The 24,702-nt window shown below is 48.2% G+C and overlaps 1 protein-coding gene across 1 annotated transcript in view; it reads right to left on the reverse strand.

The window, feature by feature from the left end:
• LOC144601747 (uncharacterized) overlaps nucleotides 1-12,739 on the reverse strand; it is a 90,232-nt gene extending 77,493 nt beyond the window's left edge. Inside the window, exon 1 of the mRNA XM_078414099.1 lies at nucleotides 12,524-12,739. The gene's annotated coding sequence lies outside the window, so the exon portion shown is untranslated. The remainder of the gene's footprint in view (nucleotides 1-12,523) is intronic.
• Nucleotides 12,740-24,702: the final 11,963 nt, after the last annotated feature.

The raw sequence follows: 24,702 nt of genomic DNA on the forward strand, positions 1-24,702 counted from the left end.
TAGACTTGAGTGCATTAGTTTTGCATTGTCTATTTATTTGTCTGTTTTTAAAATAAAAATATAAACAACAAAAAATTATATACATATAGATACTGAACTTTTTGTTGCTGTACATTATGAGTTTTACAGAGTACTGTTTACATCAACAACGGGCCTTCATGGTCAGATCAAAATCCTTGCACTTACAACAACTAGGACTTGAATACGGCGCCAAACTGGCGACTCTGGATACTGTATTAGTGTGCTACTACTATACACTTGAACTGTATCTGAGATGCTTATTTTAATATGTACCTAAGTGCTTATGTATAGTAATACTTGTACTGAACTCGATGAATTTCACTGTACCACAGTATGTGTGACAGATAAAGTACCATAACCATTACCACATCTGTTGTGCTGCTGCAAGCAGGAATTTCATTAGAACCATAGAAACATAGACAATAACATATAACAACAACTACAGCACGGAAACAGGCCCGTTTGGCCCTTCCAGTCCACGCCGACCACTCTCCCTGACCTAGTCTCATCTACCTGCACTCAGACCATAACTCTCTAATCCCCTCTTATCCATATACCTATCCAATTTACTCTTAAATAATAAAATCGAGCCAGCCTCCACCACTTCCACCGGAAGCCCATTCCATACAGCCACCACCCTCTGAGTAAAGAAGTTACCCCTCATGTTACCCCTAAACCTTTGTCCCTCAATTCTGAAGCTATGTCCCCTTGTTGGAATCTTCCCCACTCTCAAAGGGAAAAGCCTACCCACGTCAACTCTGTCCGTCCCTCTCAAAATTTTAAAAACCTCTATCAAGTCCCCCCTCAACCTTCTAGGCTCCAAAGAATAAAGACCCAACCTGTTCAACCTCTCTCTGTAGCTTAAGTGCTGAAACCCAGGCAACATTCTAGTAAATCTCCTCTGTACCCTCTCCATTTTGTCGACATCTTTCCTATAATTTGGCGACCAGAACTGCAGGAGTAGGTGCAGGAGTAGGCCATTCGGCCCTTCGAGCCAGCACCGCCATTCAATATGATCATGGCTGATCATACAGAATCAATACCCCTTGATTCCGTTAGCCCTAAGAGCCATATTTAACTCTCTCTTGAAAGCATCCAGTGAATTGGCCTCCACTGCTTTCTGTGGCAGAAAATTCAACAGATTCACAACTCTCTGGGTGAAAACGTTTTTCCTCATCTCAGTCCTAAATGGCCTACCCCTTATTCTTCAACTGTGACCCCTGGTTCTGGACTCCCCCAACATTGGGAACATTTTTCCTCCAATCCTTTAAGAATTTTATATGTTTCTATAAGATCCCCTCTCATCCTTCTAAATTCCAGTCAATACAAGCCCAGTCGACCCAATCTTTCATCATAAGTCAATCCCGCCATCCCGGGAATTAACCTGGTGAACCTACTCTGCACTCCCTCAATAGCAATAATGTCCTTCCTCAAATTAGAAGACCAAAATTGCACACAATACTCCAAGTGCAGTCTCACTAGGGCCCTGTACAACTGCAGTAGGACATCCTTGCTCCTGTACTCAAAACCTCTCCCTATATTGTTCTGTGATAGGACACATGACACTAAAACATTCTTGACTCTTGACTTTAAAATCTACTGGACCAAGTGGACCCGTTGGGCCCAAACCTCTCCTGCATTGGTACAGCACCCTCTCCTCCCACCCTCCCCTCCCCTCTCCTCCCCCCTCCCCCTCCCCCCTTCCCCTCACCCCCTTCCCCTCCCCGCCACTCCATCCCCCTCAACCCCCCTTATCCTCCCTACTCCCCCTTCCTCCACCCCCTCCCTCCAAAGGAGATAGATTTAAACTTTAAAATGTGAATAACTTTAAAAATATAACTCCGATCTCAATGAAACTTCTTCCATTAGCACCAAAGGGACGACGGTGAGTAAGGTGGGCCTAAAATTGTCGTGCCATTTTGGCTGTAGTTCAGGAACAAACAAACAAACAAACGAGAGTTTTAGTGTATAGATTGCAAACAGAAATCTACATTCATGTTGCGAGGGGAAAGAATATTATTGCTTCGAAACTGCATGTTACAAGATATCATCATGGGGTATATTCGATCAGCTTGATTTCCACACTCGGCGATACTCATCCCACCGCCCCACACTGTTGTTATCCTTGATCGACCGTGACTTCAAAACAATCGGCTTCAGCACGCACTGTGATATCAATCCATTGGTTTACCAGATTAAGATGAGAGGCCAACTCCCACTGCAGTGGCACTCATGTGTAACGGGTACAACACACAGCAATGTTCTGGCATGCCTCTGCCTCGCAAACATATCTTCCTGACAGAATAGGCGGCAGCTGGATTGATTTCAAAAGCAGCCACTTGGAAAGTAAATGAACCGTGCTTGTTTTGCTTTTTTAATCTTGTCACTACAGCGAAAACCAGTTCAGATCGGGGAATTTACACGCAGCCCTACCATTATACACTTCACAATTAAAACGTCCACACACAAGGAAGGGCACAAAGTGCTGGAGCAGCGCGGTGGTGCAGCGGTAGAGTTGCTGCCTTACAGCGGCAGAGGCCCAGGGTTCGATCCTGACTACGGGTGCTGTCCATGCGGAGTTTGTACGTTCTCCCCGTGACCATGTAGGTTTCCTCCGGGTGCTCCGGTTTCCTCCCACACTCCAAGGTCGGACGGGTTCGTAAGTTAATTGGCTTTGGTAAAAATTGTAAATTGTCCCAAGTGTGTAGGATAGTGCTAGATGACAAGGGTGATTGCTGGTCGGTCTGGACTTGGAGGACTGAAGGCCCCATTTCCATGCGGTGCCTAAAGTCGCTGAACTAAACTCAGCGGGTCAGGCAGCATTTCTGAAGAACATGGATAGGTGACATTTTGGGTCAGGACCCTTCTGAAGACTGATTGTAAGGGGGGGGGGGGGGGGGTGGTTGAAGAAAGCTGGAAGAGAGGAAGGACAGGAAAAGGTGTGGCAAGTAATGGGTGGATAAAAGTGAGGGAGGTTTTTGACAGGACACGCTCTCCTTGCGACCACATGGGTTTTCTCCGGGTGCTCCGGTTTCCTCCCACATTCCAAGTTTAACTGGCTTCTGTAAATTGCCCCTAGTGTGTAGGATGTGAAAGTGGGATAACATGGAACTAGTGTGCGGGATGATCGTTGGTTGGCGTGGACTCGATGGGCCGAAGGGCCTGTTTCCACACTATATCTCTAAACTAAACTAAAATAAGTTTTAATCCTACCACAGTAACGGTGAGGTTTAGATATATGGTTAGTTAAATAAAGTTGGAAATTAACAGCTAGTATCAATTACGATGATCACAGAACTCCCAAGTTGATGTTGAAACAAATCCAGTTTACCGTTGCCCTCTAGGGTAGGAAGTACATTATCCCACCCAGTCTGGCCTGTGCGTGACTCCCCAGTACAGAAATCCCATTGAATTCAATGTAACCAGAGTACTAAGCCCATCCATTATTGACCTGTGCAATTAATGCAGGCAGTTATGTATGATTTCCTAAAACCCAGAAGCTATCTTTTTTAATTTATTAGTTTTGGGTATTTGGGTATCATTGGCACAGTCTCCATTTATTGCCCGTCCCTGAATGTCCTTGTCAAGGCTATGGTGAGTAACATTCAGTCCTTACGTAACCTGGATGAATGGAGCTGGTGCATTGTGGCCATGTTGGCTGGTCTTGCTGCTGATAGATTAGCAAGGTAAAGAAAGGCACCAAGATATTTCAAAGGTATATAAACAGGATAAGTGAGAAAGCAAGAGAGAGAGAGAGAGAGAGAGAGGGTGAGTTGATGAGGTCTAAGCTCCAAGACAGCAAGCAATTGCCAAGAGGACAGAACAAAATGATTCAAGGATTTTCTCAATGGTTCATTGATTCTTCCAATGATTCCATGATACTTTATTGTCACATGTACTGAGGTACAGTGAAACGCTTTGTTTTGTATACAACCCAATAAAATCTGATAGCAGACCTCACCTTGGCTGTACACAAGTGTCTCGACGTTTGGTACAAAAGGTCACCAAACTGTCCTATCTACTGCCTACTGCCGCACAAGGCAATGGCCCCCCTCCTTCCCCCCCCCCCCCCATTCTGCCAGGTCCCCCTTCATTCTTGACCCCCACCGACATCCCCCTTCATTCTCGACGGTCCCCCCACCAAGATCTTGGCGGCCCCCTCACTCTCCAACGCCCCCCCCTCACTCTCCAACGGCCCCCTTCACTCTCCAACGGCCCCCCCCCTCACTCTCCAACGGCCCCCTTCACTCTCCAACGGCCCGCTCACTCTCCAACACCCCCCCCTCACTCTCCAACGGCCCCCTTCACTCTCCAACGGCCCTCTCACTCTCCAAAGGCCCTCCTCACACTCCGAGGGCCCTCCTCACTCTCCAACAGCCCTCCTCACTCTCAGAAGGCCCTCCTCACTCTCAGAGGACCCCCCTCACTCTCCAACAGCCCCCTCAATCTCCAATGGCCCTCCTCACTCTCCAACACCCGCCCTCACTCTCTGATGATCCTCCTCAATCTCCAAAGACACCCCTCACTCTCCAACGGCCCTCCTCACTTTCCAACATCTCTCCTCACTCTCCAACCCCCCCTCACTCTCCAGGGGCCCCGCTCCTCTCCAACCCCCCCCCCCCCTCACTCTCTGATGGCCCTCCTCACTCTCCAACACCCGCCCTCACTCTCTGATGATCCTCCTCAATCTCCGATGACACCCCTCACTCTCCAACCCCCCCTCACTCTCCGACGGCCCTCCTCGCTCTCAGCAGTTGCTCGCCAGTCCCGTCGACGCTGGTGGCTCGGAGCAGAGTTCAGAGTCCGTGGGCCTTGGTTCAGCGTGGGCGAGCCGAGCCTGCTGGAGGGATGGGCCCCACTCGCTCGCTGGGATACTCCCGGCCTGTGGATCCACAAAAACAGGTCTCCCCTAAAACATACCATGAGTCACGCACCCTTGCATAAACACAGAACCTCCCTGTGTGCTTGGAAACAAATATTCAAGAAGAGGGGGGTCACAGAATAGGAAAGGAGATATCTCTTCAACAGTCAGACGGATGCATATCTACTTTCCTGACGCTGACACATAAGCTTCCTTTATTCTTGTTGTCAGATTTACAAGACAGAACGTGTTAGCTGGATTGCTTCTAGTATAAAGGTATCAAAAAATCTCCTCCTCTCACTCTCCTTTATCTTATCCTTTAGTTTAGAAATACAGCATGGAAACAGGCCCCTCGGCCCATCAAGTCCACACCGACCATCACTCACCCATACACTAGTCCCATGTTATCCCACTTACGCATCCTGCACATTAGGGGCATATAAACTGAAGCCGATTAACATGCAAACCTGCAGGTCTTTGGAGTGTGGGAGGAAACCAGAGCACCTGGAGAAAACCCAGGCAGTCACAGGGAGAACGTACAAACTCTGCACAGACAACACTCGTAGTCAGGATCGATCCAGGGTCCCTAGCGCTGTTAGGCAGCAGCTCTACCACTGCGCCATTGCACCTTGCCTTTTATCATCTTCTCTACTTTCCTCTCCTCTCCACTCTGCTCTCGTCTCTTCACTCATCCCTTTTCCCTCTGCTCCTCACTAGCCAGCATTTGTCTTTCTCCTCCCTCCCATCTCCTCCTCTCTCCCCTCTCTCTGTTCGACTCGCTCCTCCATCTCATCTTCTCCTCTCCCCCATCTCTCTGTTTGACATCCGTAGTCCAGAAAAGCACGCAAACCAACCTCCCTTCCATTGACTCCATCCATCTGCACCTCACGCTACCTCGGCAAGACCACCAGCATAATCAAAAATTAGTCTCACCCCAGTCACTCCCTCTTCTCTCTCTCATCAGGTGAGAGGTACCGTAGTTTGAAAATGCATACTTCTAGATTCAGGGACAGTTTCTTACCAGCTGTTATCAGGCAACTCAACCATCCTCTCACCAGTTAGAGTATGGTCCTGACCTACCATTTACCTCATTGGAAACCTTTGTTTATTGGACTTTATCCTGCACTAAATGTTATAACCTTTATCCAATATCTGTACACTGGGGACAGATTGATTGTAATCATGTATAGTCTTTTCACTGACCAGATAGCATGCAACAATAAACTTTCCACTGTACCTCGGTACATGTGACAATAATAAACTGAACTAAACTAAACATAGAACTAGTGTGAATGGGTGATCGATGGTCTGCATTGATTTGTTGGGCCAAAGGGCCTGTTACTATGCTAAATCTCCAAACTAAATTTTGTATCTCTAAACTTAACTAAATTCTGTATCTCTCAACTAAACCTAACTAAACTCTTTGCTTCTCATCCCCTCCTCCTTCTCCCCTCCATTTGACTCTCATCACTCTTCCCATTATCCCCTCTCCTCTCTGGCCTGTTTGACTCCCCCATACATTAAGCGTACTGCAGCAACTTGTTCGTGGGATTGTGGATAATTGAATAGCTTTGATAATCTCTTCGATTTATTTACTTCAATCTTTAGCGCTATGTAAATTTATGATTTCATCACACAAATGTTCGCCCGTTAACACATTCTGAACAGATGTTTATGTTCCATACAAGTACTGTATATGGAGGACAGGTTCCAATTTATGTTGCCCAATTAGCGGCTTGACACAACCCTTATGTTTCACACCTTAATAACCCCCTCACTGTGCGGCACGGTGGCGCAGAGTTGCTGCCTTACAGCACCAGTGTCCCGCGGTCGATCCTGACTACTGGTGCTGCCTGTACAGAGTTTGTACGTTCTCCCCGTGACCGCGTGGGTTTTCTCCGGGTGCTCCAGTTTCCTCCCGCACTCCAAAGACGTGCAAGTTTATAGGTAATTAGCTTTTTTTGGTTAAACAAAATTGTGAACTGACCCTAGTGTGTGCAGGATAGGGCTAGTGTACGGGTATCACTGGCTCGACTGGACTCGGTGGGCTGAAGGGCCTGTTTCCGCGCTATATCTCTAAACTAAACAGACGCCTTACGCAACACTCAAAGATAAATTGGAATTCTGACAGATACCCCTCACTGACTCAGGCAGGGAATGGAGGCTTCACTTGGCAAGGGGCCAGAGGGATTAGGAGTGCAAACTCACACTCCATGGGAGGGAAATCTCAGAATCAGGAAACCTTGAAACTGGATCCTGAGACTGATTCACTGGAATATAATGTGTACACTCTAATACAGGCGTAGCCACATCATCCCAATTTCAGACATATCAATTATACTGTCTGTACTTATTCACAAATTGCTGGAGTAACTCAGCAGGTCAGGCAGCATCTCAGGAGAGAAGGAATGGGTGACGTTTCGGGTCGAGACACTTCTTCAGTCTGAAGAAGGGTCTCGACCCGAAACCTCACCCATTCCTTCTCTCCTGAGATGCTGCCTGACCTGCTGAGTTACTCCAGCATTTTGTGAATAAATACCTTCGATTTGTACCAGCATCTGCAGTTATTGTCTTATACTGTCTGTACTGATGAGCAACGGCTCCTTACATGTGTCACAAGTTATATCAGTGCAGGGCAGAAAGAGGTGACAGATCAATTGAACAGAATTAAAGAACATTGGAAGGACTGGGGGATTTGTAGGATAGTGCTAGTGTACGGGGATTGCAGATTGGAAGATTTCAGCAAGCTGGGGATTACTTGTGCTTGGGAGAATTGTTCTTGATGACAGACCACTACTGACCTGAAATGTTAACTCTGTTTAGCTTCCCACAAACACCAGAGTGAGAAATGTGTCTGTGACTGCCCCCACCATCTCTCACACAGCCCACTCACACCCCACTCTGACCACCGCACACACTCCACATCCAGTAGAGGCAGGTTCCAAGCAAGTGTAATCAGTGTACCATGTTCTGACCTTTCCCTTGTCAGCACAATCTAATTAGGAGCATGTGCTAAAGCAGTTTGGGCGGCATGGTGCCAGCAGTAGAGTTGCTGCCTTACGGCGCCAGTGACCTGGGTTTGATCCTTACTGTGGGTGCTGTCTGTACAGATTTTGTACCTTCAACCCGTGACCACGTGGGTTTTCTCCGGGTGCTCTGGTTCCCTCCCACACTCTAAAGACTCACAGGTTTGTAGGTTAATTGGCTTCGACAAATTGTACATTGTCCCTAGTGTGTAGGATAGTGCTAGTGTACGGGGTGATCGCTGGTCGGTGCGGACTCGGTGGGCCGAAGGGCCTGTTTCCATGCCGAATCTCTAAAGTCTGAACTTGGGATGGGCAATACTGTCCCACCCATTGGTGCCACAGCCTGCAAACAAAATGTTCAGAATATTGTCACACACATGTGCACAAATAGCTACACACAGAGGCTTGTCCAGCCCCTCTTCTCGTCCGGTTTTCTTCCTCCATCCTCACAACCAGTCTGAAGTAGGGTCCCTATCTGAAACATCACATGTACGTTTTCTTCAGAGATGCTGCCTGACCCGCTGAGTCCGGCACTTTGTGCCATTTTTGTAAAGCAGCAACTGCATTTCCTTGTATCTCCCCTATGTCCCCGCGTTACATGCAAGTTCATAAATGAATCTGAGCTGACCCTTCAATAACCCCCCAGAGGCCCAGCACAAAACCAATAATCTCCAAAAAATCTCTTTAAAGAGATTCATTATTAAAAATTGTTCAGAAAGAATGTTAATAAAAAATATGCAGTAAAACCTCTGCTAAAATATAATCATGACAAGATTATTTATCATATTAAACCCCGCCGTGCTGTAGAATGTTCTAGGGCTTATCAGCTTTTTTGGAATGCTCAGGTTGAAGACGACATGCACAATTATAACTCATTCAAGACAGGGAAATGTCCAAAGCACGTTGTGAATGTCAGGGGAGGGTGAAGGGGAGGAATCAGGAAGATGGAGGGGAGGGAATGGAGGTGGTTCAACATGAGGGGCAAGGCATCTATGGAAGGAGCATCCCTTTGTTCAATATAACGCACAGTTTAGAAGCGATCATCTTGCGATGGTCAGATTGTGCTGCTAACTCAAAGAGTTAATCTTTTGCCATGTAAACCTTTTACAGCGTGTGTATGCATATGAAGACAGTGGGAGACCTTGTTATCCAGCGCAGTTGGATCACAGATCATACCACATCACTGCTTTTGCCTGCCACAGCATTATGCTACTGTGGTGCATTACAAGGCCTTATTCTGGTGGAACAAAACCCAGACTGGAATAACTCAGCAGGTTCAGGCAGCATCTCACACTTCAGAACATGGAGAGATGACGTTTTTGGGTCGGGACTCTTCTTCAAACTTCATATGGGTCTGCAGAAGGTTCGTGACCCGACACACCTATCTATGACCTATAGATAGCACTTATCTATGTTCTCCAGAGATGCTGCCCGACCTGCTGAATTACTCCTGCAAAAGAATACAGAGATGCTGGAGTAACTCAGCAGGTCAGGCAGCATCTCTGGAGAACATAGACAGGTGGCGTTTCGGGTCCGGACCCTTCTCACTCTTGCACTTTGTTTCCTTTGTGTCAGAGATTATGGGGAGAAGGCAGGAGAATGGGGTTAAGTGGGAAAGATAGGTCAACCATGTTTGAACGGTGGAGTAGACTTGATGGGCCAAATGGCCTAATTCTGCTCCTATCCCTTATGAACTTATGAACTTTAGTGTAAACCAGCATCTGCAGTTCATTTGTTTCTACGTGTTCTGGTGAGCTTGCTTATACTTGTAATGATAGATACAATTACTTAGTTATTATTAAAAATGGATTATTCTTACTGAATATTCAGCGTGATATTCAGTACAAGTATAATATCTAGAAACAAAGAACTGTAGATGCTGGTTTTTGACTGCTGAGTTACACCAGCACTTTATATCTATCTTAAGAAAAACATTGGTTATTTAATAGACACAATATGCTGGAGTAACTCAGCGGGGCAGGCAGCATCTCTGGAGAGAAGGAATGGGTGACGACGTCACCCAGTCCTTCTCTCCAGAGATGCTGCCTGCACCGCTGAGTTACTCCAGCATATTGTGTCTATCTTCGGTTTAAACCAGCATCTGCAGTTCCTTCCTACTCATTAGTTGTGTAATCGTTGATTATAACATTTGCCTCAAGGTGCAATGATTTTACCCTTTACTCCCCCAGGCTAAATTGTCATTTGCTGTCACCCATTGCTGTGTGTGTTCACACACACTGACACATACGACCATCACACCTCCTTTACCCAAATCCCCCCCCCCCCACCACCTTTTGTCCGCTATTACTTAAGGTCACCACATATTTTCACCCAGCCAGCAATGGTGGCGTCTCTTGGTCACCCAGGCACCATCTCACACTTCAGGCATGATCGTCTAATCTGTTCGTCTGTGTATAGACATTGTCACCCAGCGACCATCAGTTGCATGGCAAATTCCACTTCTCCACAAACCATCCACCCTTCGTTGCCTCAGCAGTGTTTCAGATCTGCACGCATTCCCCACCACACTGACACATATGTATAAGAAGATAACTGCAGATGCTGGTACAAATCGAAGGTTTTTATTCACAAAATGCTGGAGTAACTCAGCAGGTCAGGCATACCGGGCTTATCGTCACTGCCGCCGACCCAAGTACTCAAGTCATCCACACGTGGTGTCACACATTCCCACTCACTCACACACACACACACACACACACACACACATCCCCCCCCCCCCCCCCCACACACACACACACACTCACACACACACACACACACATCGATCTCCATGCACATAAAAAACAAAAAGACTATGTTATTAGTGCAAAAAGACAAAACCGATGCTCCCAAGTTTATGCAGTTCAGAGCTTGTTTGGAGGTTGTAGTGTGTAATAGCCTACTTGCTGGCTGTCCCTGGAGCTGGGCGTTACAGATTTCACGCTCCTGTACCTTCTTCCCGATGGCAGGGGTGAAATGAGTGTGTGTGTGGCCGGTGTGGTGTGGGTCTCAGGTGATAGACAATAGACAGTAGTCAATAGACAGTAGACAATAGACAGTAGACAGTAGACAATAGACAGTAGACAATAGACAATATACAGTAGACAATAGGTGCAGGAGGAGGCCATTCGGCCCTTCGAGCCAGCACCACCATTCAATGTGATCATGGCTGATCATTCTCAATCAGTACCCCGTTCCTGCCTTCTCCCCATACCCCCTGACCCCGCTATCCTTAAGAGCTCTATCTAGCTCTCTCTTGAATGCATTCAGAGAATTGGCCTCCACTGCCTTCTGAGGCAGAGAATTCCATAGGATTGAAGAAGGGTCTCGACCCGAAACGTCGCCCATTCCTTCTCTCCTGAGATGCTGCCTGACCTGCTGAGTTACTCCAGCATTTTTGTGAATAAATACCATCGATTTGTACCAGCATCTGCAGTTATTTTCTTATACCACAGGTTTACAACTCTCTGACTGAAAAAAAAGTTTTTCCTCGTCTCCGTTCTAAATGGCTTAACCCCTTATTCTTAAACTGTGATGCTGGCTGTCCCATTGAGGCAGAGAATCCTGTAAATGCCTTCAATGGTGGGGAGGTCAGTCAGCTCAGTGCCCCCGTGATGGACTGGGCAGTCAGTGTTCGCCACTTTATGCAGTAAACCTTAGAGGACACAACGTGCTGGAGTAACTCGGCGAGTCAGGCAGCGCCTGTGGAAGAACATGGACAGGTGACACCGGTGGTGAAACGCCACCGATCCCTAATGTGGAAACAAAGAACTAGCTGCAGGTGCTGCGTTATAACCCAAAAGCTAGACACAGAAGCGCCGGAGCAATTCAACGGGCCAGGGAGACAGACATACATCTCTCACGCAGACTGAAGAAGGGGGGACCCGACCCGAATGTCACACATCCTTTTCCTCCAGAGATGCTGCCTGACCAGCACCTGGGTTACTCCAGCACTTTGTGTCCTTTTGTGCAAACCTGCACCTGCAGTTCCTTGTTCACCAGATTGATCCCTGGGATGGCAGGACTTTCATATGAAGAAAGACTGGATAGACTGGGCTTGTACTCGCTGGAATGTAGAAGACTGAGGGGGGATCTTATAGAAACGTACAAAATTCTCAAGGGGTTGGAGAGGCTAGATGCGGGAAGATTGTTCCCGATGTTGGGGGAGTCCAGAACAAGGGGTCACGGTTTAAGGATAAGGGGGAAGTCTTTTAGGACCGAGATGAGAAAGTTTTTTTTCACACAGAGAGTGGTGAATCTGTGGAATTCTCTGCCACAGAAGGTAGTTGAGGCCAGTTCATTGGCTATATTTAAGAGGGAGTTAGATGTGGCCCTTGTGGCTAAAGGGATCAGGGGGGTATGGAGAGAAGGCAGGTACAGGATACTGAGCTGGATGATCAGCCATGATCATATTGAATGGCGGTGCAGGCTCGAAGGGCCGAATGGCCTACTCCCGCACCTATTTTCTATGTTTCTATGTTTCTGCTGTCCTCGCCAACCTAGTTGCTCTGAGTTTCGAGGCACCACTGCCCGCTCGTTCTCGGCTCCTCCACAGCATCTGTGTGAAGTTGTCAGGGGCCAGTCCCAGGGGCGAGAGGTTAGTTGGTCATCTTACCTTGTCTCGCAGGCACGGGCGCCGCTGTTGCAAATCCGGAGACAGAAAGCTCACACACAGAGGCTTCTACGTCTGTCTCCCTTTTGACCCAGATTTCGGGTCAGATTTTGTGTTAACTGATCAGAAGACCAGCTCCGGGGCTGAAACGTTCGCCTGCATCAGAGTGACAGCCTCCTGTGACCTGCTGTGAGCCGCTGAGTCCATGTAACACGGGCAGCTCCCTCCCTCCCTCCCTCCCTCCCTCCAGCCCAGGCTGCCTGGAGTGGTGTAACTAACGTGTGTTTGCAGACGGGCTAGGGCTCTGTGCTTGTCTTTGTCCCGCCCCCCTGACATCAGTCTGAAGAAGGGTCTCGACCCGAAACGTCACCCATTCCTTCTCTCCCGGAGATGCTGCCTGACCTGCTGAGTTACTCCAGCGTTTTGTGAATAAATCGATTTGTACCAGCATCTGCAGTTATTTTCTTATACTAGGGCTCTGTGCGTTGGGCGGCGCTCGCTGAAGCCTGGCTCACGCTTCACAGTGGATGGCCATGGGCTTTGGGACAAGGAATTCATTTGCTCACAGCCCGACCTGCCAGCCTACACTTTAAAAAAGGCTTGAAACAGACTCCAGCTTGAGACTCCAGCCCTCCCACAAACAGCTGGGCATTTTTTTGCCCCTTCTCTCCCTTTCTCTCAGGAATATTTGCCTTTACATATAACACAGAACACTACAATACAATACAATACAATACAGTCTGAAGAAGGGTCTCGACCCGAAACGTCACCCATCCCTTCTCTCCCGAGATGCTGCCTGACCTGCTGAGTTACTCCAGCATTTTGTGAATAATACTACAATACAAGAACTGGCCCTTCGGCCCACAATGTCTATGCCTTACACGATGCCAAGACCATCACTTATCTACCTGGGCAAAACTCCTCGCACATCGGTGCCGGCTCTGATTTGTTCTGCACCTTTTCATACCTCTAATTTCCCTCTCCTCCTGACTCTCAGTCTGAAGAAGGGTCTCCACCCCAAACGTCACATATTCCTTCTCTCTAGTGATGCTGCCTGACCCGCTGAGTTACTCCAGCATTTTGTGCCCATCTTCGGTGTAAACCTTCATCTGCAGTTCCTTCCTACCCATATCCCCACATTCCCTGCACATAGATATGCCTATCCAGAAATATTCTAAACGCCACTAAAGTATCGGCTTCAACCACAACCCACAGTAATGCATTTGAGGCATTCACCACCCTCTGTGTAAAAAAACAATCCTTGAACATCTTCTTTAAACTTACCACCTCTCACTTTAAAACCATGTTTGATTTTTTCCATCCTGGGAAAAAGATTCTGATTGTCTACCCTATCTATGCCTCTCATAATTTAATATACTTCTATCAGAGTTCCCTACAACCTCCAGCATTGCGGAGAAAATTATTCAAATCTATCCAAACTTTCCCTGTAGCTAATACCCCCTAATCCAAGCACCATTCTGGTAAGCCTCCTCTGCACCCTCTCCAAAGCCTCCAAAGTTAATACAGCACAGAAACCCAGTCAAAGCACAACAGGCTGGAGCAACACCGACACGGTGGCGCAGCGGTAGAGTTGCTGCCTTAAAGCGTTTGCAGCGCCAGAGACCCAGGTTCGATCCTGACTACAGGTGTTGTCTGTACGGAGTTTGTACGATCTCCCCGTGACCTGCATAGGTTTTCTCCGATATCTTCGGCATCCTCCCACACTCCAAAGACGTAAAGGTATGGAGGTAAATTGGCTTGGTAAATGTAAACATTGTCCCTAGTATGTGTAGGATAGTGTTAATATGCGGGGATCGCTGGTCGACACGGACCCGGTGGGCCGAAGGCCCCGTTTCCGCGCTGTATCTCTAAAACTAAACTAAACTAAACCTCTCTTCCATTGACCCCATCTACATTTCACGCTGCCTCGGCAAGGCCACCAGCATAATCAAGGAACAGTCTCACCCTGGTCATTCCCCCCTTCTCCCCTCTCCCATCAGGCAAGAGGTACAGACGTGTGAAAACGCACATGTCCAGATTCTGTCCAGCTGTTATCAGACAACTGAACCAAGTAGAGAGTGGTCCTGAGTTACATTTTCCTCCTCATTGGAGACCCTTGGACTATATTTAATTGGACTCTACTGGACTTTATCTTGCATTAAACATTATTCCCTTCATCCTGTATCTGTACCCTGCAGACAGCTTGATTGGAATCACCTATTGTCTTTCTGCTGACTCGATAGCACACAACAAAAAAGCTTTTCACTGTACCTTGGTGCACGTGACAAGAAACTAAAATGAACTAAGTCAGCTTGCTAATGGCAAAGGATGGCCCTGGAGGAGGAATAAATAGTGAATGATGAATGAAGACCGAGAGAAAAATAAAGATGGTGGAACTGTGAGATACTGAACATTGAATTGCCTCCACAGGTCAAGCAGCATCTGCGATCTGGTGTTTGACCTGGAAAGACGACTATGGTCTCTGGATGATGAGAGTGTAGCATCAAAAGGTCAGGCGCTACATCTCCTGCAGTTACGTGGCAAGGTGTTGGGAACAACTTTTGCCCAGGGCTTGATCTTCCTTCAACAACATTTCAAGTCAGTCCCTTCTTCACACTGAAACCCAAAACATCCACCTATCCATTCCCTCCACAGATGGTGCCTCAAAAAGGCAGCCAGCATCATCAGAGACCCACACCGCCCCGGCCATCCTCTCGTTTCTCATTTGACTGGTTGCATCAGGGCCTGGTTCGGCAACTCTGACGCCCAAGATTGATTGCAAAATGTGGTGGTTGATTGCAGGAGTGGAGTTGGTGTGTTTGGATAGAGTGGGGAGGCTGTGTGGTTTGCATGTGGAGTGACAAATCCAGGATTAAACAAATTATAAAGCACACCTTAAGAGGAAGACAATAAAAGAATTTTGGGTTCCAATCCGAAACGTCACCTATTCGTTTTCTCCAGAGATGCTGCCTGATCTGCTGAGTTACTCCAGCATTTTGTGTCTATCTTCAGTATAAACCAACATCTGCAGTCCCTTCCTGCATAAAAACAATTTTCTAACCTGTTCAACTCACTTCCACTGTTTACATGGGCTTCATTCAAAGCTGCTCCATTTCAAACCAGTTATAAAAAGCCAATTTCAGCCTCTTCCCTTCTCAAATCTCTGTTGCTTTTCTGATCTCCAAGGTCCAACAGTTTCTCCCACAATAACACGGGCCAAGAGAGCCAACAGCGCTGGGGTTACTACGGTCAACGTCACCAACAAGAACCTAGTCAAAGCATAAAGTGCTGAGGTAACTCAACAGCTCAAGAGTCAAGAGTGTTTTATTGTCGTATGTCCCGAAACAGAACAATGAAATTCTTACCTGCAGCAACACAGTGGCATAGTGGTAGAGTTGCTGCCTTACAGCGCCAGAGACCTGGGTTAGATCCTGACTACAGGTGCTGCCTGTACGGAATTTGTACGTTCTCCCCGTGACTTGCGTGGGGTTTCTCCAGATGCTCTGGTTTCCTCCCAGACTCCAAAGATGTACGGGTTTGTAAGCTAATTGGCTTGGTTAAATTGTCCCTTGTGTGTGTAGGATAGTGTTAGTGTGCTGGGATCGCTGGTCGGCACGGACTCGGTGGGCTGAAGGGCATGTTTCCATGCTGTGTCTCTAAACTAAACTAAAGCACAACAGCTATTTAAACCGAGTAACCTCTGTAAAATCCATAATAAACAAACAAAAAAATGATATATATATATATATACATATTTTAAAAACCTGACAAATAAATAGACAATAATAGTACAAAAATAACATAATCGAGCCTATATTGTATGCACTCCTGTGCATATGTGGGGTCTATCTGGCAAAGTGGAAAGTTACCCAGTTATGTCCATGTTCAGCACAAGATGTGTGATAGTTTTCGAAAAAGGAGGATGTAGATTAAAGTTGTCAACAAAACCTTTACGCTCGGTCTGCCTCGGCCTACGGGAACTCCCGGTTGCCACCCATTTCAACACCCCTTCCAAAGCTGACCTCTCTGTCCTGGGCCTCCTCCATTGCCAGAGTGAGGCCACACACAAACTGCAGGAACAGCACCTCATATTTTGCATGGGTAGCTTACAATCCAGTGGTATGAACAATGAATTCTCTAATTTTAAGTAACTTCATCTTACACTACCCCTCCCCCCCTCGCCCTCTTTCCCCACACTAGTCATTTTACCAGTTGCACAGTTCTGCACATCGTTTCTCTTGAGATTGCACCTTCCCCAGCCAACAATGGGCTGACCAGGCACCCTGCCTGAGGTCATTTGTGGCTGGGCCTGATTGGTCCTGGTCTTTTCTCGCCTCCAGCTCTTTACCTCTCCCCCCCCCCCCCCCCCCCCCACCCCTACTTTCAGTCTGAAGTAGGGTCCCAACTCGAAATGTCACCCATCCACCCATCCTTTTTCTCCAGAGATGCTGCCTAACCAGCTGAATTACTCTAGCACTTTGTGTCTATCTTTGGCAAAAACCAGCATCAGCAGTTCTTTGTTTCAACAAAATCTATTGTTCACTCAAACTGGACAAACTTTCCAGGGATAATAAAATGTATCTTTTATGGACAGGTATTTTAAAGACAACAGACACCTTTTACCCATCTTCACGTTGATTCACCTCCAAGATTGAGGACAAAATCCTCAGACTCCTTTCTAAGGACAGGAAGATTATTAATGGGGTCTCGTCACTTATCAACCTTAATCTTGTCTCACAGAGCATGAAGGTGCTGATAAAACTAACATGCCAAACGCCAGTCTGATTTACGATAGACACAAAATGCTGGAGGAACTCAGCGGGTCAGGCAGCATCTCTGGAGAGAAGGAATGGGTGACGTTTGGGCTCGAGACCCTTCTTCAGACTGAGAGTCTGGGGAGAGGGAAACTAGAGGTATGAAAAGGTACAAAGGACGAATGAATGAAAGATCCGAAAAGAACAAATCAAAGCCATCAACGATGATCGAGGAAAGTTGGAGCCCACAAAGGTCCATTGTTGGCTGTGGTAAAGGGGATAAGGAGAGGATGTGAACAGTGAAATGAAACAGGACGACAGTGAAACTAGAAGGATGACTAGCGTGGGGGTGGGACGGAGTGAGAGAGGTAATGCAAGGGTTACTTGAAATTAGAGAGATTAATATTCATACTGTTGGGGTGAGCTACACGCTTGAAAACAAAAGTCCTGGACAGAGCTGAACAGCCTGATAAACTGACAAGATGGTCCCTCAGATTCTAGGTTAGATGATATGGGTGGAGAGCTGTGATTAGACGTGACAGAAGGATGTTCCTCTCTGAGTCTGCTCTCCTCTTACAGCTAACCTTGCCCCTATATGGATCGCGTGCTTGCCATGAAAGGATGAGATATCGCAGCCTACCCTGTAACGGCGAGATCCAGGAATGACAGGGGCTTGGATCGGGAAACCTAATCTCCGGAGTGCATCTTGAAGAATCTCCAAATCCCACTTAATTCACCAATGATTCATCATGAAAGCACAACAAAAGTCTGCTTCGTTGTCTCCTGCCCAGCAGTTGAACTTTGTTTTTTCCCTCGGTAAGCCACCTGCCAAGAAATAGATTCGCACATCTGGAATTTTGATTGCGGAGGAACAGGGTAGTATCAGTGCATGTTTCTGGCAACTGCGATCCTGAATCAGCCTTAAGCACAGCCACCTTCTAAATCCCACAATCCCTTACAAGCCAGACTGACTGCAGTGAGGGCTGGTGTACTCACCTCCTCCGCCCCGCTTTCCCCCACGGTTGACACTTGAAGCCCACTTCAAATCATCCTCTGTCTTCGTGGCAAGCAAGTTTCTCATTGATCGATTGATTGAAAGACACAGCGTGGAAACAGGCCCTTCAGCCTGCCGACTCCATGCCCACAAACGATCACCCGTTCACACACTAGTTCTATGTTATTCCACTTTCTCATCCACTCCCTACACTTTAGAGATAGTGTGAAAAAGAGGCCCTTCGGCCCACCGAGTCCGCACCGACCTGTGATTACCCCTTACTCAAGCACTATCCTAACACAATAGGGGCAATTTACAGAAGCCAATTAACCTACATCTTTGGGATGTGGGGAGGAAACCGGAACACCCATAAGAAAGCCACTCGGGACAGGGAGATCGTGCAGACTCCACACAGACAGCACCCGAGGTCAGGATCAAACCTGGGTCCTTGGCACTGTGAGGCAGCAGCTCTACCAGCTATGACTATCTTCAATCAGAAAGCATGAACAGGTCAGCAAAACAGTGGTACTGCAGTATAACACCTTTAAAAAAGCACAGCCCAAGGAGTGGAGGCTCAACTAAAGAAGTAAAAGACTCAGCAGGTCAAGCAGCATCTGTGGAAAGAGAAATAGAGCAAACATTTCGGATCCAAGACCCTTCTGATGTTCAAGTTTCCCACCTCCTTTATTAATTCGTTGTGTTTGGCTGCCTGCCACTGTATGTTTCTTTTTTTTTTTCCTAATCAGATGTGCAGCACTTTGGTCAACGTGGGTTGTTTTTAAATGTGCTATACAAATAAAATTGACTTGACTTGACTTGACAGTTGCTGAAGCATTGTACAGCCTATACGTTACTATTTCTTATATTCTTGTAGTTTTTGTTATGCACCAAGTATGAAATCCCAAATGGAAGCAAATGGCCCATTTTCAGGCATCAGTCCACACTACCCTGTACCTGCTTTAATGTCAACAGCCTGTCTATATAATATCCTATCTAGCTGTCTACCCTATCCTGCTGTAATGAACTACATGAGATCACTGCCTTCGCATGACAAAGGAGCTAAATTAGGAATGCAGTAATTAGTAATGTTCTTTGTCGTTTCTGTTGCCACCCACTGCTGTGAAAGAATACAGACTTGCTCAGTAACTGTGACAAGGCTGCCCCGGTATCATTTGCAAGGAGCAAAGAGGTCCTTCTGCAGTTGTACAGGGCCCTAGTGAGACCGCACCTGGAGTACTGTGTGCAGTTTTGGTCTCCAAAAATTTGAGGAAGGATATTCTTGCTATTGAGGGCGTGCAGCGTAGGTTTTACTAGGTTAATCCCCGGAATGGCGGGACTGTCACATGTTGAAAGACTGGAGCGACTAGGCTTGTATACACTGGAATTTAGAAGGATGAGAGGGGATCTTATCGAAACGTATAAGATTATTAGGGGTTGGACACGTTAGAGGCAGGAAACATGTTCACAATGTTGGGGGAATCCAGAACCAGGGGCCACAGTTTAAGAATAAAGGGTAGGCCATTTAGAACAGAGATGAGGAAAAACATTTTCAGTCAGAGAGTTGTGAATCTGTGGAATTCTCTGCCTCAGAAGGCAGTGGAGGCCAATTCTCTGAATGCATTCAAGAGAGAGCTAGATAGAGCTCTTAAGGGTAGCGGAGTCAGGGGGTATGGGGAGAAGGCAGGAACGGGGTACTGATTGAGAATGATCAGCCATGATCACATTGAATGGCGGTGCTGGCTCGAAAGGCCGAATGGCCTCCTCCTGCACCTATTGTCTATTGTCTAAGACTGTGTTGAGTTATCTGATGCCAACTGATCTAAGAGGAGAGGTGGTGTGATCAATGCTGCTGCCCTGCTGTACGAGGAAGGAAGCCAGGCTTTCCATTGAGTTCAAGTGGCATCATCTAGACTGTGATACCTCTCAGGGTTAAATAGCGCACTGACTTGTATTACATAGGTTCACAACACGTCACCCTGGAACTGTGATCACCCGGAGAGACCTGGAATGTCCAGGTCCAGGAGCAGCTTTTTCCCTACAACCAGCAGGGCACTAAACACCACCACCACCAAATAGGCTCCGAACTATAAAGACGGGGGCATTATTTTTGGCTTTGTGCTATTATTGTCTATTTATTTTGCCTGTTTGTTTTATATATGTATTTATATGTATTTTTACACACGCACACATTTTATATAAATACACACATTTTTATATATATAAAACAATGTGTATATATATATATATATATATATATATAGAAGGTATCACAAAATGCTGGAGTAAATCAGCAGGTCAGGCAGCATCTCTGGAAAGAAGGAATGGGTGACGTTTCGGGTCGAGACCCTTCAGACTGAAGAACGGTCTCGACCCAAAACGTCACCCATTCCTTCTCTCCAGAGATGCTGCCTGACCTGCTGAGTTACTCCAGCATTTTGTGATACCTTCGATTTGTACCAGCATCTGCAGTTATATATACATGTACACTGTATATATACATATATATATGTACACTGATTATGAGTACTATAACGAGTACTATGTTTACATATCTGTTGTGCTGCTGTGATGTGAGTATGAATTTAATTGTTCCATTTTGGGAGATATGACAATGAAACACTCTAAACTCTTGAGAAAGCTGAACGCAGGAAAGGTGTCAACAACAAACTTCAGGCCATCCTCCACTTTTCAAATCTAAAAGAAAGTATTTTCCTCCTACAGCATCTTCCACGTCCCTTTCGGTTGTTATAAACTAATAAAGCACGTCTGATATTTGTCATTGTTCAAATGTATATGAAGCAAAGCAGACAATTTGTTCAGAGCAGGCTCCTGCAATACAGCAACGTGATGATAACCAGATACATAATTTGCAATGTAGGTTGAAGGTAAATATAGAACAGAATCTAATTGCCTACCCCTAGCTCTTCTTATACGTTTACATCCACTTAAGAGAGAAATTTAGTTTATCTTTAGTTTAGAGATACAGCGCGGAAACAGGCCCTTCGGCCCACCGAGTCCGCACCGACCAACGATCCCCACACATTAACACTATCCTACACACACTAGGGACAATTTTACACTTATACCAAGCCAATTTACCTACATACCTATACGTCTTTGGACTGTGGGAGGAAACCGATCTCCGAGAAAACCCATGCGGTATGGCGAGTCTGGAGGCTTGTACTTTGTTAAAGAAGTTTATTGCGGCAGCAATATTCAATTACAAAGGATAACAAACGAGATTACAGACAACCATTAACTCAAACTGTTCACATCGAAGTTCTCTTCCCACTGGACTGGTTTTGGGCCCCAAAACCACCACGTGACCTTGCTGGCCAATCAGCGGGTTCAACTCTCAGGACCAATCCCTATGGTCGCACCACCACCTGACCTAGCTGGCCAATCCGAGGGTTCGACTCTCAGGACCAATCCCTATGGTCGCTACATGACCCCCCCAGAACCCAAGGTACGGAACCTAGCAGGGAGCCGGATTTCGCGACCAGAACGAGTAAGGACAGGGGCTGCAGGAACCACAGAAGCAGGGGGTCCCGGATCAGGTGGAATTGCAGGAGGACGGCCCCGCCGAGGCGGTTGGCCGACCAGGACAGGGCGGTCCTGATCCAAGTGTGCAGGTTTGAGCCTGGACACAGAGACGAGCTCACTCCTGCCCCCAACATCCAAGGTGAAGGTGACCGTCCCTTTACGCAACACGCGGAACGGTCCTTCATAGACCCTCGGCAACGGGGAACGATGGGCATCTCTACGCTGAAACACAAATTCACAGTCCTTCAAGGCAGGCGGTTCGTGCACCATGGAACACCCGTGACGTGAAGTACGAACCGGAGCCAGGGAACCCACTCGCACCCGGAGGGATGCTAAAACCGACGGAACCGAGGGCTGCTGACCAGAGGACTCCGGAAGGAAATCCCCGGGCACTCTGAGTGGCGAGCCATATACCAGTTCCGCGGACGAAGTTCCGAGATCCTGCTTAGGAGCAGTCCGGATGCCCAAAAGGACCCAGGGGAGCTGGTCTACCCAGTCAGGGCCGTCCAGCCGTTCACTGAGGGCCGCCTTAAGATGCCTGTGAAACCTCCCCACGAGCCAATTAGCCTGTGGGTGGTACGCCGTGGTCTGCTGCAACCGGGAACCGTACAGCTCCGCAAGCATAGCCCAAAGGGCAGAGGTGAACTGGGACCCCCGGTCGGTGGTAATGACGGAAGGAACACTGAAACGGGCCACCCAATGGAGGGCCAGGGCCCGGGCACAAGAAGCGGCGGAGGTGTCGGACAACGGGAAGGCCTCCGGCCAATGGGTAAATCGGTCAACCACCATGAGTAGGTGAGTGTAGCCCCTGGAGGAAGGTAAAGGCCCAACTAAATCAATGTGAATATGAAAAAAAACGGGCCGCAGGGACCGCAAACTCCTGCACCGGAGGTTGGACATGCCGGTGAACTTTAGCGGTCTGGCAGGGAACACAGGAACGGGCCCAAGCGGCTACTTGTTTCCGCAGGCCATGCCACACAAACCTAGCGGCCACTAAGGCAGAGGTGGAGCGAATGGACGGGTGCGCCAGCCCATGAATGGCATCAAACACCTGGCGCTGAAGGGCGGCCGGCACCACCGGCCTAGGGCAGGGAAGGGAAACATCACACCAGACTTTTGTACCCGCTGGCCCGCAAGCCACTTGGGCCAACTTCAACCCCGAAGTGGTGGACTGGTATGCTGAGGCAGTGTCTGCCAGGCGCTGTGCCTCCGCAAGCTCCTGGAAATCCACCTCGCAGCCCACCGCTGAAATTGGGGAAATGGCTGGCCGGGACAGGGCATCAGCAACGGCATTAAGCTTACCCGCGACGTGTCGGACATCGGTAGTAAACTCTGAGATGGCAGTCAGGTGCCGCTGCTGGCGGGCCGACCATGGGTCGGACACTTTCGAAAAAGCAAAAGTCGATGGTTTGTGGTCAGTAAAGGCCACAAATGGGTGGCCTTCTAGAAAATACCTAAAGTGGCGGACAGCTAAATAGAGAGCCAGAAGCTCTCGGTCAAAGGCGCTATACTTCAGCTCAGCCGGATTAAGCTGTCGGCTGAAAAACGGCAAGGGCTGCCAACTGCCATCTACCTGCTGTTCCAAAACCCCTCCCACCGCCACGTCCGACGCATCGACCGTCAGGGCCGTGGGGGCGGAGGCGCTTGGGTGGACGAGCATGGTGGCGTCTGCCAGAGCCACTTTAGCTGCCTCAAAGGCCATCTCAGCGGCCGCGGACCACTCCAACTCGACAGGTTTGCCTGCGAGACACTGGAAGAGCGGACGCATGACCCGTGCCGCTGCCAGTACGAACCTATGGTAGAAATTCACCATGCCCACGAACTCCTGCAACCCCTTTACTGTGGTGGGTCGCGGGAAGGCACGGACAGCCTCCACTTTTTCGGGCAAAGGAGTGGCGCCGGCAGAGGTGATCCGGTGTCCTAAGAAATCAATAGAGTGGAGGCCAAATTGACACTTGGAGGGGTGGATGATGAGCCCGTGGTCTTGAAGCCGCCGGAACACGGTCCGCAAATGGATCAGGTGTTCCTGCTCCGAGCGACTGGCGACCAGGATATCATTCAAATAAATGAAAACAAAAGACAAATCCCGACCAACATGGTCCATAAGCCGCTGGAAAGCCTGTGCCGCGTTCTTCAAACCGAAAGGCATACGCAACCATTCGAACAACCCGAACGGAGTGATCGTGGCAGTCTTTGGTATGTCTTCCGGACGCACAGGAATCTGGTGGTAGCCCCGCACCAAATCAATTTTGGAAAATACCATGGCACCTTCCAGCCCAGACGAGAAGTCCTGGATGTGCGGTATGGGGTAGCGGTCTGCTGTGGTGACGGCGTTAAGGCGTCGGTAATCTCCACATGGTCTCCACCCCCCAGATGCTTTGGAGACCATATGCAACGGAGAGGCCCAGGGGCTGTCGGACCGACGGACAATGCCCATTTGTTCCATCTTGTGGAATTCTTCACGTGCTACCCTCAGTTCCCGGCCCGAGCGAAAACGGGGGGCCCCTCGGTGGGAATGTGATGGACAACGCCGTGCCGTGCAGAAGGGGCGTTGAAACGCTGAACGAGCAGCTCTGGAAACTCAGCCAGGACCACAGCATACGGGTCGGAGGCCGCGACAACGGCCTGGACAGTCGGGCTGGGCGGGGTGTCCGGCGGTGGAGCAGCGGGCTCATCGCTGCTAGCGGAGGGTCAAAGGCCTTTACCTCAGATGTCGGGAACTAGTGAAAAGGCCCAGAGGAAATCTGTGCCCAGGATCGCCTGACCGACTTCCGTGATGATAAACGACCATTCGTACGTGCGGGTGCCGAAAGCCAGAGACATTGCCCGTGTACCATACGTGCGGATGGGGCTACCGTTAACCGCGATGAGGGTAGGCCCTCTCTTACCCG

The sequence above is a fragment of the Rhinoraja longicauda genome, chromosome 17, assembly GCF_053455715.1.
Source record: "Rhinoraja longicauda isolate Sanriku21f chromosome 17, sRhiLon1.1, whole genome shotgun sequence".
In the NCBI taxonomy this organism is placed as follows: Eukaryota; Metazoa; Chordata; class Chondrichthyes; order Rajiformes; family Arhynchobatidae; genus Rhinoraja; species Rhinoraja longicauda.